The 15,982-nt window shown below is 40.7% G+C and overlaps 1 long non-coding RNA gene across 1 annotated transcript in view; it reads right to left on the reverse strand.

Annotated features, from left to right (window-relative positions):
- The window catches only part of LOC106148030, a 32,094-nt gene extending 17,137 nt beyond the window's left edge, over positions 1-14,957 (reverse strand). The window contains exons 1-2 of the long non-coding RNA XR_001233143.1: positions 14,567-14,957; positions 12,768-12,859 (exon numbers count right to left, since the gene is read on the reverse strand). This is a non-coding gene — a long non-coding RNA (uncharacterized LOC106148030). The remainder of the gene's footprint in view (positions 1-12,767; positions 12,860-14,566) is intronic.
- Positions 14,958-15,982: the final 1,025 nt, after the last annotated feature.

Raw genomic sequence — 15,982 nt, forward strand, 5'->3', positions numbered from 1 at the left:
TAAAAGGAAAGAGAAAAGGCATAGGTCAGGCAGTCAGCAAAACCTAAATCTCAATCCCTGTTCTATCTTACTAGTTGGGTAACCATGAACTAATTATTTAAACTTCCCTAAGAGTCAGTTTTTCATCTGTTATTCCCACCCTTTCCGGTACTGGGAACCGAACTAATGACCTCGAGCTTGCCAGGCAGGTGCTGTGCCACTGAGCTAAATCCCCGGCCCTTCAGCTGTTAAAATGAGGGTAATACTTACTTCCCAGAGTTGTTGTGAGGATTACATGAGACACTACACTAAGTGAGGAGCACACAGTAGACACTCAAACATATAGTAGTTATTAGCTCCACTCAGGATTGGATTGACACGAGGAAACCTTGAACAGATTAATGATTTGATTCTGCAGCAGCTAGGTCTCTTTAGAAAAACAGATTTCACACTAATCACTTTAACAACTAGAATTTAAAACAAGGATTTAGTTAAATAGGTAGTAGAGGGATGAAAAAGGGGAACAACAAGGTAATAGAATAAACTAAGCAGCTGCCTCTCCCAGGGATGGAGCAATATGCACTGTTGCTCTTTATAACTGAACCCACCTGGTTTCTAGTCAACTCTATTAAGTTAAGTTACTGCCACATGGTTTCAATTATTCCTTGGTTCACTTAATATTATTCCCCCTTGGGATTAGTGCAAATTCTGTAAGTATAGTGGTATAAATTTCTCCTACTACTAACCTTGCTGTACAGAGTGTCCCCATTGAATGTTTTAGCAACACTGGAGCCCTTCTCACCAGTACACATCTTGACTTTGGTAAGTGATATACACTTCTTTGATGTATTATTTTCTGGTGAGCCTTTTGGTCTTACATGGTATATTCATTCTGTCATGCCCACTTTTATGAGTCTTTTAATCCTTTCCTCTACTATTTGATTGACATTATGAGGTTTTTTTTTGAGATAGGGTTTTGATGGAGACCACTACAAAGCAGACCTGAGCAGGACTTAAATTAACCAATTGGCTTTTCATGTTCACTTATGAATCTGTCCAAGGCCTAGGCTCCTTGTCTGTAAATGAGGACTCATAGTAAGTGGACCTCTGTGAGTCACTAATCTCTACTAAAACCTGTAGTGGTGGATGAAGCCAGAAAGCCTCCAAGGGTAAGACAAGATCACAGCCAAGGACACCTGGATCAGATCTCAACTGAATAAAGACTATAGCCTCAGACATCTCATTCCTGGGTGAATTAATTTAATACCTTACTTAGAAAAGTCCTTGAGTGATTCCACTCTTCTTGAGTACTCCCCTCCCTTCTTCTGATAACCAAATAAATATGGGCCACCCAGAGAAGGTCTTGGCCTTAGTCCTAAAGAGAATCTTGAATTCTGTGAGAGGGCTTTGATCCTCCTGGAGCCCTGAAATCATTTCATTTGGCTCTTTTTATTTAGCCTTTGCAGTACACTCATTTGGGAGATTGCAGACCTGATAAGCCCACAACAACTAAGGGACACTATTAACCCAATAGGGTTTCACTATGTAGTTCAGGCTAGACTTGCACTCACAGAAATCCTCCTGCCTTAGCCTCCCATATTACGGGTGTGCAACACCATGACTGGCTGACACGTATGACATTTTACTTTGCTTAATTTGGGCCATCACTTTTTCCATGCTTTAAGAGCCATCCTGGTAGCAAATTTGCTTATGGGCAAAACTGATCATTTTTCCTATTCACTCTCATGCTCTGGTTCCAGTGATTAGAATCTCCTCAGAATCCAGGCCTATGTGTACTATGACTCCTGCTAATAATGAGTTTTGTGGCTCTTTTGTTAAATAGTCCCTTCCTTCCCTTATTAGAGTCAGCATGACCCCACCTGAGTTATGCTATGGTATAACCCTAATTAGTGGCCAGGAGTACATATGGGAACAGATCCTGAGGGAGGCGTATTTAATCTTGAGGGTCTGAGTTCTCTGCGCTGCTTTCAGATAAGAGGGAGAAAGGGAGTTCTATCCCTTACAAGGAGATGGGAGCTACTTCCGCATGTTCAGAGGCTTTGGAGGAGTCTGAGGATTCAAAGTACATCCAGATGTTCCCAGAGTGTCAGAGTCCTGTTAATCTTTGCATATCTCACTTGCTTTTTTCATATCTCACCAGAGAAGGCCATTTAATTTTCTCTGAAACTTTGACCACTGTATTAATTTCCAGATCAAGTCTTTGGCCTTCTCTTCCCTCCTGTTGTGGGAGATGAGAATCTTTTTGTAAGTTTTTACTTGCTTTCATTACTTGTTAATTGCCTGTAGATTTTTAAAAAAGTGTTTTGAGACAGGGTCTCACTATGTAGTTCAGGCTAGCCTTGAACTCACTATGTAGCACAGGTTGGCTTCAAACTTGGCTATATGAGCTCATAGCAGATGATACGCTTGGCCCTCCTGAATGCAGTGATCACAGGCGTGTGCCACCCTGCCTGACAATTGCCTGTAGTTTTCCATCATCTTCTGAGGTATGCATGAGCCTAGCAAAAGTCAATTCCACTATAACAACTCATTGCTGTAACAGAAATAGTTTCTGTTTCTCCTATATTTTTGCTATAGTTTGAGTGTTTCCACCAAGGGTTCATGTTTTAGAACCCTGGTCCCCAGTATGGCAATGTTGGGAGTTAATAAAACCTTTAGGAAGTAAAGCCTAGCAGAAGGTAATTAGGTCACTGAAGGAGCTACCCTCAGAAGGGATTAATGTAGTTTTTCATGTGACACCAGTTGGTTTCTGAGAGGAAGGTTGTTATAAAAGAGAAAGACTGGCCCATCCCTACTCTGCCTGGCTTCTGTCTCTCCATGTGATCTCTCCCTCTCTTGTGTGTTCTTTTCATATTGTCTACTGTGAGCTCATATAGCCAAGAAGGTCCTCACCAGAGCTGAACAGATGTCAGTATCATGTTCTTACAGCTCCAAAAGTGTGAGAGCTAAATAAATTTATATGTATGTGTATGTCTATGCACTGCTGAAGACTGAACCATTGAGGTACTCCCCGGCCCTTTCTATATTTTGAGACAACATCTCTTACATTGCCCAGGCTGGCCTTGAACTTCAATCCTACTGCCTCAATTTACCTAGTAGCTTGGATTATAGTTATGCACCTCTGTGCCTGGCTGAATTTTTTTTCTTTATAAAGTTCTCAACCTCAGGCATTTTGTTATAGCAACAGAAAATGGAATACTAGAATTTTCCAAATGCAAAGTGCATTGTATCAACTAGTGCAGTGTGGCAAACCTATGGCACATGTGCCACAGCCAGCTGTTTGTTATTATTGAAAATTCTAAAAGGTTTGCCATCACTGAGCTAAGGCATTCCCCTCCACTAGTATACCACCTCAGCTCATCACTGATAAGAGGTTTTTGTTCTTGTGGCACAAGGGATTGACCCCAAGACCTCACACATTCTAGGCAAGTGCACTACCACTGAGATATATCACTTTTTATTTTTTACTTTAGGATAGGACCATGTTAAGTTGCCCAGGCTGGCCTCTAGCTTGTGATCCTCCTACAGTGGCCTTCCAAGTAGCTAGAATTACAGTTATGAGCTACCACACCCAACTAAGAGTTTTAATGATTGGACCTCTTTGAATGAGGTGTTGTCTCTGCTCCACCTACCACTTATTGCCAACCAGGTGGTGAATTATCCAGCTTTAAAGTCTCATTTTACCACCTGCTTTTTCCCCACTCCTAACACCCATTCCCACAGGGTGGGTTCTCTAGATGCAAATGCTGATTGCAAATACAGCCTGCAAAATATTTATCTGGGACCCACATCTGTAGACAGGATAAAAAGGAAGAAAAACTGAGCAAAGGGAAAAGCCCAAATGTGATGCAGATTGAATAAAGCTTCAGTCAACACATGAGGACCCCTGGAATACTTACAACCCATCAGAGTTGTTCCTTGGTGGGCCAAAATTGCTAACTTTAGCTAGGTGTGGTGACACATACCTGTGACCCCAGTGCTTTGGGAGGCTGAAGCAGAAAGATCACAAGTTTGAGGCTAGCCTGGGAAACTTAGTGGCTTAGTGAGACCCTCTCAGAATAAAAATAAAAAGGGATATGGATGTAGCTCAGTGTGAATGCCCTGGGTTCAATCCCTAGTACTGGAAAAAAATTACCAAGGCTTTATACCTCTGCCTTGTTTAGTCACCTCACACAGCTGCCCTATACAGGGCAAGGCCTTGGGTGAGGCAGCTCTCTATATAAATGTGGCAAATTAATGAACTACCAACTAGCACTTGTATGCTGGTAGCATTCCTCTATATTGGGGCAACAAGTCTTCCATGAGGGAGCACCAGGGAAAACATATTCACATATGTTACAGATGTGTGTGAGTCATTTTAAATACATCATCTCAATCCTCACAATAACCATCAGAAATCAAGAGTCCCAATTTTAATAAAACGTGCCCAAAAAGGTAAAAGAATTTGCCCAACTGGTATCTGAACCTAGGTCCACCTTATTTTATACATAAATATCAATTTCTAAATATTTTTAATAATGAAAAGACTTGGAAATGAGATGGGTAGTATTTCAATCACGATCCAAACAGGCAACTGCACAATCAAATTAGAATAATTCAGTTTGTTTGTTTTGTTTCACTTTCACAAGAGGATGATTTTTTTCAGAAGTATAAACAATTTATAGAGGAATCACAAGGGCTAGTGAAGTAATCATTTTAACCAGAAGAGACAAGGGCAAGGAATATATATTATTCAGGTTATTATTACTATAACAACATACTTGAAGTGGGCTACTTTTTAAAGAAAATGGGTTTATTCTCATTCATGGTTCTGGAGGTGCAAGATAAGGGCCTCATGCAGGGATAACATTCTTGCTGGCAGAGTTCCAAGATAGTGCATATCATCACATGGCAAGAGATGGAGAGCATGCAAAGACTTACATGTGTACCTGGTCTCTGTCTATCCTTTTTATAAAACCACCTATATAAAGGTTTCAATCATGGGAGTTATGGTTTATATCTAGATGTCCTCCAAGGGCCTCATGTGCTTCTAAGGTGGGGCTTTTGGGAGGTGATTGGATTGTAGTTGACTTGCTGGGAGGAGGTAGGGTCTGGTCAGAAGAGGCAGGTCATTGGATGCCTGGCCTGGCAGGGTTTTTCTGTCTCCTCAGCTTCTCCTTTCTCTCTCTGTTTTCTGTCCACCATGCCATGAGCAGCTCTCCTCCACTGTACCCCTCTACCACAACATCCTCTCTTGGAGCCAACTAACAATGTGAGATAAAATAAACCTCTCCTTCTCTAAATTGTGGCTCTTGGGTATTTTGTTCCACCAATGAGAAAAGTGACCTCACTGAGTGCAGCTGCCATCTATTGTTTGCCCACCTTCATGATTGAAGTTGTCCTTTATTCTTTCTTTCTCTCTGGAAATCTGTCATTTTACAACAAACTCTACGTATACTCTGTACAATGGCCTATGTGTCCTGTCTGAAATCTTTCATTAAATACACAAACATTCGAGGCATGTTGCCAGTTCCTTGAAATGTTAGAGCTTCGCTGTGTTAGGACCTGACTTCCCGGTAACAGTTAGGCGTAGATGAGGGTAGACCCCTATTGTCTTAGTCACTTTTCTATTTCAGAGGAAAGTAGGCCCCTGTTTACTCTTTAAGGGGATGTCTCTGTTTAGTTTGTTTTGAGACCTTGAGGTTTTTCTAACCCCTCACCATGATCTGAACTTTATATGGGTTCTGGACCTTTCTGCCACTTAGAGAGTGTTACATTTTCTTGAGCTAAAGTTTGAAACTACAAGGTTGTGTGGATTTTACCTATTGATAATTATTAAGAAAGCAAAGGGAAAAAAAAAACAACTTTTTTGCTTTTCAGTAGGCCCCCAGCGCCTGTCTCCAGCCTACTAGTTATAACTTTCTACCTAACATAACTACTTTCCAAAGGCCCCCAATCTGCACACCATAGGAATTAATGTTCTACCCTTATAATGCCATTGATATACGACTTTGAGGACTGAACTCCTGCATGAACTTGGGTAACAAACTATATTCAAACCACAGTGGAATGACTTTAAAGAAGAAGGAGGGAGTCATACAAAGAAAGCTGCTGTCTTAATTACTTTCTCATTATTGGGACAAAATCCCAATACTCACAAGTTAAAGGAGAAGTTTATTTTGGCTCAAAGTTTGTAGAGGTTTCAGTCCATAATCAGCTTGTTCCAAGGCACAGTGGCACGGCAGCGAAGAAACAGTTTATGACATGGTGGTGAGAAGCAGAGAGGGATTAAGGAAGGAAGGGGAATATGCACTCCTTTCCAGGCCATGCCCGCAGTGACCCACCTCCTCTCACCAGCTTTCTTCCAACATCATACCCACCTATTAACTCATCAGTGGACCACTCCAGTGATGAATATCACACGCCCATGATTCTGTCACCCTCCAAAAGCCACACCTATGAATGCATGAGGCTTTGGGGGGACATCTAGGTATAATCTATAACAGCTGCACAACTGGAGGGAGCCATGAGATACATAATGACCTTATTGTCCTTCCTCCAGTCTCTGTTGGGGCATCTATTGGCAACTGGTAGCCAGAGGGCATGGAACCTTATTGATAGCAAATGTGGATCAGCTTCTGAGAAAAAGAAGTAGGATAGAGAAGTGCAGAAAGTTAGTTTTAAAAGTTAAATGAAAGAGGTTCTACTTCTGAAAGGTGGTGTAAGGAGTCCTTGCAGACCCATTCCCCAGTGAAATAATCATATCTGGTAAAAATTATTAAATAACCAGTTAAGGTCTGTGAATTGTCCTGAGGCATACAACAAAGGAAGAAATGCTTATCTGAGAAAGTCTCCTACATCTCAATAAAAACAGTGAGAGTCAAACTGTTTCTAATTAATTTAGCCATTTTGAAGAACAACACTAAAGAGTATTTATAAGAATATGAAAATATCCAGGATTCAAAAAGTAGAAATCACAAGGTCTGACATCTGAGCAAAAATTAGGAGACAAGCAAAGAGGCAGGCAAACATGCGATAATGAGGCAAATAATCCCTCAACTGAAATTTACTCGAAACTGACACAGATATTAGAATTACAGAGACATTGAAACAGTTATTATAACTATATTCCATGTGCTCAAAAGTTAAACAGAAACAGAAAATATAAAAGTGACTCAAATTAAACTTATAGAAATGAAAATCTCCATGTGCTGATAATGAATATACTAAATGAGATTAATTATGGACAAGGCATACGGAGCAAAATATTAGTGAATTTGAAATCACAGAAATATAAACTATACCAAAGCAGGAACAAAGATGAATTGAGAATATTATTAATAAATAGAGCTAAATAAAGAGCATGCGTGGGCTTCAGGACAACTTCAATCAGTCTAATAAACAGGACATGTAACTGGGATTCCCAAAGAAGAGAAAGAGGAGGTCAGAAAAAAAATCTGAAGAGAGCCAGGCATGCTGGTGCGTGCGTGTAATCCCAGCACTTGGGAAAATGAGGTAGGAGGATCTACATGAATTTGAAATCAGCCTGGACTACATAGTGAGACCCTTCCTCCAAAAAAAAGCCAAAAAAATCTGAAGAAATAATGGTTTACATTTTTAAAAATTTGATTACAACTATGAACCCTTTGGTGAAAGGAGAAAGCTCAGCAAATGCAAAACACAGAAAACATGAAGAAAACTACATCTACATCAAGATATGTCATATGCTGGAGATATAGCTCAGTGGTACAGTGTTTGCCCATCATGTGCAAATCCCTGGGTTTGGTCCTCAGAAGAGGGGGAGAGGGAGGGAGGGAGGGAGGGAGAGAGAGAGAGAGAAAGAGAGAGAGAGAGAGAGAGAGAGAGAGATCTGAGCCAAATTATTCTTCAAAATAGTGAGAAAGAGAAAATATTGACAGCAGAGGGAAAAAGCCATGTTACATACAAAGGAACTAAGATAAAGATTATAATAGATGTATTTTTAGAAACAATGCAAGTGAGAAAACAGTATAGCAACATATCTGAATTGTGGAAACATTTGTGAATTGAGAATTCTATAATCAGGGCTAGGGATATAGCTCAGCAGCACAGCGCCTGCTTGGCAAGCACAAGGTCATGAGTTCGATTCCCAGTACCAAAAAGAAAGAGAGAATTCTATAATCAGTGAAGAGCATCATTTAAAAAAAATCAAGATAAAGTTTTTTCCAACATACAAAAGTGAAAGACTTCATTACCAGGAGACATGTATGTCAACAAATGCTATATGGTTCTTCAGTGAGAAGAATAATAAACTAACTAGAACCCCAGCATGGAGGCTGAAGCAAAAGGACTTCTGTGAATTAGAGACCAGCCTAGGCTACATAGTGAATTCCAGGCCAGCCTGAACTACATACCAAGATCCTATCTCATAAAATAAAAATTTTTTTAAAAAGATTGCTTATTACAGTGGTACCTCGTTTCACAAACTTAATTTTTTCCATGATTCTAATTGCAAACCAAATTGGTCATGAACCAAATCAAATTCAGTGGTTAGGTACCACTCTTTAAAAGAAAGAGATATAAGTAACAAAAATTACAAGGTAACATAAAGCTGTAACACATGTAAAGATAAAATGTGTTCTGGGCACAGAGGCACATGTCTGTAATCCCAGGACTCTCCAGAGGTTGAGGCAGAAAGACTCCAAATTCCAGCCAAGCCTAGGCAATTTACCAATTTAGCAACACTCTTTCTCAAAAAGCAAAAAAAAAATTCTGGATATATGGCTTATTGTGAATGCCCTAGGTTCAATCTCCCATACCATGAAAATAAATAAATAAATAAATAAATAAATAAATAAATAAATAAATAAATAAATAGTGTGATAGCAATGGCATAAAAGGCAGGAGAGAGAAATGGAAGTGTATTTATTTTATGATATACATATATGTATATGGCATAGTACCACTTAAAGGCAGACTATGAAAGTTAAAGATATATATTCTAAAATTTAAAATATCATTAAAAGAATAAAAAGTGTTATAGCTAGTAAGCTAACAAAGGAGATAAAATAGAACTGACATGGATTAGGGCATGGCAAAGCAGGATGGGGATATAGGCATGACCTGTGAATTACAAGATTCCAGAACACACGTGCAAAACAGTTCCCAAAGCCCTGCACATAGACTTCTCATGAGAACTCAAGAGCAGGCTTTCCATAGGATTTCTTAGACCTGACATCAGCCTGAGGAGTGAGATCCTAGCACTGTTCTCAGGACCCATATGTAGAAGTTCTCGTGGGTTTCCTCGAGATGTGGACAGTATAAAGGGACACAGATGCCAAAAAGAGCTTGCTAGCTTGGCTTTCCACATAATAAACCTCCCTGGTTTCTCTAGGGTTTTCTTTCAAGCTTGCTCTGCAGAGCCAGTTTCTCTCTCTTCACTTTCACTTTTTCAAATAAACTTTGCCGCTACTTCTTGCTCATTTCGTTCCTTTCTTTGTTCAAAATGAGAAGAACCTGGAATTTAACTCCAGAAGGAGAGGTAAGAAACCCAGGACTTGGTAACATTTCATTGGCTAGCCACTTTTAGAAGGAGCTACCCTGTAACATTTTGGTGAGCCAGCCAGAAGATTCCAATAACAGAATCATAAAAAATTTAATCATACTTTTGAAAAGAATGGGGAAGAAAGCCTCAGCTTTCAAGATCTTGTCTTTATTGATGAATGTGGCATTCCCTGGAGGGCAAACATGACTCTAGGAAATTTTGTTTTCAGTATCCATGTTTTTACTTTGCTACAGTGAATGAATATATGCTACAAAAATGCAGTTTCAAGAAGTACCCTGCTGCAGTAGGCATGGTGGTGCACATCTATACAGTAACCCCAGCACTTGGGAGGCTGAGGCAGGAGGATCACCTCATTTGAGGCGAGCCTGAGCTACATAGTGAGTTCAAGACCAGCCTGAACTATATATCAAGACCTTGTCTCAATCAAACAAAACATAACAAGATGAGACAAAACCAAATAAAGAAGTACCCGGCTACAAGAAGTTTAATCTGACAAAGGTCTCACGCTGATGCTCTGGCTACAAAAAAAACACAGAATGTTAAAGATAGATAGGACTTCACCAAATACCCATTCCACATACACCCCTACCCCATTTTACAGAATGTGAGGGCCAGAGGCCAGAAGTGACTTTTCCAAATCAGATACTGCATTAGCAGAATGGGAGCTAGAGCCCAAGTCTCCTGGCTCTATTCAGTTCTATTCAATGTAACAAACACCTAAGTGGGCCCCTGGGGACCCAGCCAAGGAAAAGGAGTGGTGGAGGTTTTCTGGGAAGAGGTTCTAGAAGTGGGTGACTTCACTGGGTGGGAGTTCAGTGCCAGGGAACATCAATTGTTCCTAGACAGCCAATACTCTGCACCATTCCCACCCTGAATGATGCAAAGCTAGATGAAATTTCTGCAACCCATGAAGCCAGGCAAAAAGTATGAATCAGCACGGGAAGAGAGTATAATGCTGGTAAGAATTTTAAAAGGCAAGCAGGACTTCCACAGGTGGAGATACAGAGTTGGGGTCATGTATGTGCAGTTGTCATAGCAAAGGCAATTTGCACATCTCAGAGTTAGGTCTGAAACCCAGTTCAGCTATTTTATCAAATTCCCTTCACTTCTCTGTGCCTGTTTGTTGAGCTATAAAATTGAGTTAAACCATCTCTGTGCAGACTTGTTGGGAGGATTAAATGAGATAAAGTAGGAAATGAGCCTAACACTAATGGTGGCTGTTAGATCTCTTATCGTTTTCCAAGTACTTGCCCAATTAATCCTAACAACAATCCTGAGGGGTAAGGTATCATTGGAATGGATTTTTTTTGTTGTTTTGAGATAGAGTCTTGCTATGTAGTTCAGGATGGCCTTGAACTCACTATATACCCCACCCTGGCCTTGAACTTATAGCGATCCTCCTGCCTCAGCCTCCTGAGTGCTAGAATTACAGGTGTGTACCACTGAGCCCACTGGTACAACTTTCTTACAGAGTAGGAAGCTGGAGCTTGGAGAGATGAAGGACTTTACCTAAACTGTTTAGTAAACCCTAATAAAGTATCAACCACATGGCGGTAGCAGCATCCCTATTGAAAAGCAGTAAAGTACCTATCAGCTGTCTTTGTCCCTGGAGGATGTACACCTTTTTTGGAACTATGTGATAATAGGTTATGATTCATCTCTTTGGAGGTCATTTTGACCCAAGGTGGCAGTAGGAAAGACTTCAGTTCAACTCATGCAAGAAGTTTTGAACAATGAGGATTGCTCAGCAAACAGCTAACAGAATGTTTCTCAAACACAAGTGATGGATGAGCTTCTGTTTAAAATGCTTATAGACCCACCCCAAAGTTAAATTATTTTTATTTGAATACCACTTCCATGTTTATAAGCAAGTAATTCAGTATAAGTTCTCTGTGTTTATGGATGTTCAAAAACTCTAAAGCAAGACAAATGGGAAATAATCAAACTGCTAACCCTACAAAATGTAAATAAACATTTCAATTTAATATGGAGGAAGTTGTCATTTTGCTGAAAGTAAACTGTTATTTGCAACCTGAGTGTGGTACCTATTTCTCTGGCACAAGTTCTTTGGAGACTTGGTTTGCCCAGAGCTCTGTGTACTACAGGCAGCTCCCACTATATCACCAAAATGTAATAGACCATTTAAAAATTTCCGTAGACAAGTGCCAAGCATGTAAAAATATATTAACTCTGAGAGGGGTCTATAGATTTGGATTGGAGAAAGTCTGGCCTAATCATTTCCAAAGCAGGACCTTGGTGCCTTGGGATGGAATGACTGAGTCACCCAGCAACATCTGTGCATCTCCTGTCTGCTCTTTACTCTTTTAACTACCAGTAATTGTCAGCTTACTGAGTAGATTCTTTATCAGGAAGCCTTTTTCTGGCCTGTGGTGGGTACCTGGAACTTGTCACAACCTGATTGGCTGTCTGGGCGGTCTTGGATGAGTTCCAGGCCACACTGAAGGTGGGGAGGCGTGGCTATCTGAGTTTTTGTGCACCTGTCTTTCCCCTGCTCAGCCCTCTGGTCTTTGATGTGAGTTTTTATGCCATTTGTGCTATCTGGTGCCTTTCTATCTCTGTTTTTCTTCTCTACCCCTGTCCTTTTAACTGCTCCCAGAAGAATTCCTCTAGTAAAGTTTTAACTCCTAGTCAGGTTTAGCCTGAAAACCTAATGAGGCCCTAATTCTAATCTTTCCCTGCCCACAGACTCCTTTCCCTACAATACAGTACTAAATAAACAGAATGAATGAGGGGCTGGGGATTTAGGTCAGCGGCACAGCACCTGCCTGACAAGCACGAGGTCGTGAGTTTGATTCCCAGTACGGAGAAAAAAAAAAAAAAAGAGAGAGAGAATGAACGAATGAATGAGCATTGAGCTCTCAGATTCTCTTTCAGTGCTGGGATATTCAGTCCCATCATCCAGCTCAGCTTTTTTTTTCCTCTCCCTAGCTCCCATTTTTGTCCCTGCAAGGGTTTAGAAAGAACATTTATCCCTAGACACAGAAGCACCCTTGGGTCTTTTGGTGCCTGTCCCTCATTTTGCATATGAAACAGCTAAAGGGCAGAGGAAAAATGACTTACTTTAGGGCACCCAGCTCGGATATAAGCATACTAGACCGGGAGCCTTGTGCCCTGATAACCACTTTAGTGTTTCTTCCAAGACACTGTCTAGGTATTATTTATTCTTTTCTATGGTTTCAGTCAGGGCTGCCACGGAGGAAAGCAATGTTCCATGTGACCTCACCTCCTTCATGGCAGTGTTCTGAGAACAAACTGGATTCTCACGGTTCTTCCAATGGTGGCAGGGTGCCCATGTCAGGCAAGGTATTTTTCATACTGAAAAAGAAACAAAGATAGCATCAGGAGTCGTTTGTAATTTCCCCAGAGCTGCTGGACTTTTAAAAACTCTTTGTTTCCCTCCTCAGCTTATAATGCTACACTCATCCTTGGTAAGGTAGAGCAAGAAGGTAGAGCTGTTTTTTTCTTTTTACTCTGTACTCATTTATTTATGTACGTATTTATTTCCAGGTGCATTTATTTTTGCAACAGGCCAACATGGACATCCTGCAACTCCCACCCCTCTTCCTCCTTATTTTAGACATTTTACTTCTCTCCCATGGCCAAAAACACTAGTGTCATCCCTAACCCCCGGACATCCTTCTTCCTTCCAGGCAGGGAGGCAGCCAGCATCCTCATGCCTGGCCTTCCCAGGGGGCCCTGGCTTTGACCTCACAACTGCTAGACCCTCATTCAACATTTAATCACTTCCTCTCTCAACACCCTGCCTGCTGTCCAACCACGTCTCTTGGCTGTGGCCTTGGAACCCAGGTGGAGAGAAATCCAGAAGGGAAGAAGGAAATGCAGAACCGTGGTCAAATATTATAGGAACAAATAATATAATATGTAATTATTGTATTTATATATTAAAACAAATTTATTAAAATTATAAACACATTAAAATTATGTTTTATTCCATCATATAAGTCAGTTCCACTTGTAGTTGTCATCATTCTTTAAAGCAATAGCTAAGTTTATAATCAGCTTCACACATGCTACAACTTTCATATAAATAAGTGTAAGAATAGTAAGAATTATTTAATGTTGCAAAATATTTATTAGTTCCCATGCAGATACCAGGCAATTCCTGATTTCCTCCCAAACCATAGAGTAAAACACAAAAGGAAGGAAGAAAACAGATTCTGCTATTCTGGGAAATGTTACCTCATGATGCACTCACACTGTCTGAAAGAAAAGATCCCACAGGACGTTAGTTGATGTGCTTTGTCTCTTACCCAAAAGCTCTTGCCACTCACATGCTTCCCATACTCTAGATCAGTGATCATTTCTTATGTGGGCAGCAGACAACCCACCGAACGTCAGTCAAGGCATGGAAATGTCTATGTCCATGCTTGAGAGAGTAGTGGTTCAACAGATATATATATATCTGTGCAAGGTGCTCAGACTAGGCACTTACATATATATTCATTTTATTATATGTGTATTCAGTGTGTTTTGTGTACTTGGGGCAAGATATAGAAGTGTTACCTGGGGTCTGAATGGGGTTAGGTAGGAGGAATGTTAAGTGGATAGGACACACAGTGCCAGTGCTGAGTACCAGCTCCTGAGTGTCAGAGAGAGAGAGAGAGAGAGTATGTTGAGGCCTCTAAGGCACAGGACCTAAAGAAGGATGCTCTCTTGTGCAAAGTCATGGATGGTATTGCTTCTTTGATTCCTCCCTTTTCCCAAGTCCTATAACCCACCCACAAGCTGGTCCTGTGGCTTCTACTTCCAATATATAGTTTGAGTTTCTCTTCTCTCTCCATCTCCACTACCACCCTCCCCCAGCCCAGGCAGCCATCTTTCCTCACTTGCACTACAACCACATCTTCCTGATTGGCCTTTCCGCTTCTACTCCTGCCTTCCACCAGCCAGTTTGCCAGAAAGCAGTCAGCATGATCTTAACTTGTAAATAGCATATCATTACTCTCTTCCTTAAAATCACTCCACGGCGTTCCCATTGCCCTACAGATAAAGACCAATTACCTTAAAGTGACCTTCCCGGCTCTCCATGATCTGGCCTCTGTATAACTCTCTGGCCTCACTTCAGACCAGCCTCACCAGTCTTCTCTTGTTTTCTTCAATCCACCACTCTTAGCCTTCACAGAGGTTCTTCTTTCTCCTAGAATGTTCTCCAGGCTGACAATGGCTTGTCCTCCAGCCACCTCAGAGAGGCCTCTCTGTCGACATTGTCTCCCATTACTCCCCTATTCTATTATCATCACAATACCTTGTTTAATGAGGAACTTGATTGGACTATTATATTCTGGAAAGGACTATTATATTCACTGTACTTCTAGCGCCTACTACAGCATCCTGCACAGTGAAAACACTTAATATTGTTGGACAAATAGATGTTTTAAAACTGTGGTACAGACAGTCCTGGGGTTTTGAAAGATCTCTGGCTGCAGTGTGGGAGGTGAAAGAAGTAGGGGAACAAGGTGGGGCGAGACAGCTGCCGCCTGTGCTGGGTTTAAAATCTCACTGGACCAACTTTCATTGTTGAGAGTAATGATAAAAAACAGGATTTAGGATGACTCTTATGTAGACTACAGGGTGAGAACTCTACTCTAGTACTTCAAACCCATAATTTGAAAAGAAGGGCTGGGAGTGTAGATCAGAAGTAGACCATGAGCTAAGCATATACAAGGCCCTGGGTTTGATCTTAGCACCATCACCAAAAAAAAAAAAAAAAAAAGGAAGAGAAAGAATTATCCAACCTATTCTGGATGAATTCATGTCAGTGCAAAAAAATATATATATATATGGTAGTGTTTATGTGTATTCTGAGGCAGGAGGATTGCTAGAGTTCAAGACCAGCCTGAATTACATAGCAAGACCATCTCACAAAAAAAAATTTTAAAAATTTTATCCATAGCCATTTTTAGAGCAGCAGGTTTACAGAAAAATTAAGCAGAAAGTACAGGGAGTTCATAGTTCCCTTTTTGCTTTTGCCCTCCTTTAACCCTCAGTTTCCTTTATCTTTACCATTTTTTTTTTAATCCTAAGCATCTTATTCTGGTGTGATACATCTGCTATAATTAATGAACAAATACCAATATGACTTATTAACAAAAGTATCAGGGACCTGGCCAAGGTCCCCAACTGCCTGTATGTGAGGTACAGCAAAAGGATGAAATAAAAAACAGAGACAAATTTAGTAACTCATGAAGGGAGGCTGGGAGGTCAATGCCTCAGGATGGGATGGGCAGAGACAAAGACACTCCACGCCAGCCACTGTTTATTGAGTGTACAGCAGAAGATTCAAGGTCAGTGGAAAACTCAGAGGTCAGTGACTCAGCGGGCAACAGATAATCTTGGGATGACTCAAGAAGATGGAGATGATCTTATGCTAAGGAGCATCTTGCCCTGGGGTGTTTTTTAATCTTAGTGGTCTTAATT

Source organism: Chinchilla lanigera, unplaced genomic scaffold (genome assembly GCF_000276665.1).
Source record: "Chinchilla lanigera isolate Chin_1 unplaced genomic scaffold, ChiLan1.0 scaffold00013, whole genome shotgun sequence".
NCBI lineage: Eukaryota > Metazoa > Chordata > Mammalia > Rodentia > Chinchillidae > Chinchilla > Chinchilla lanigera.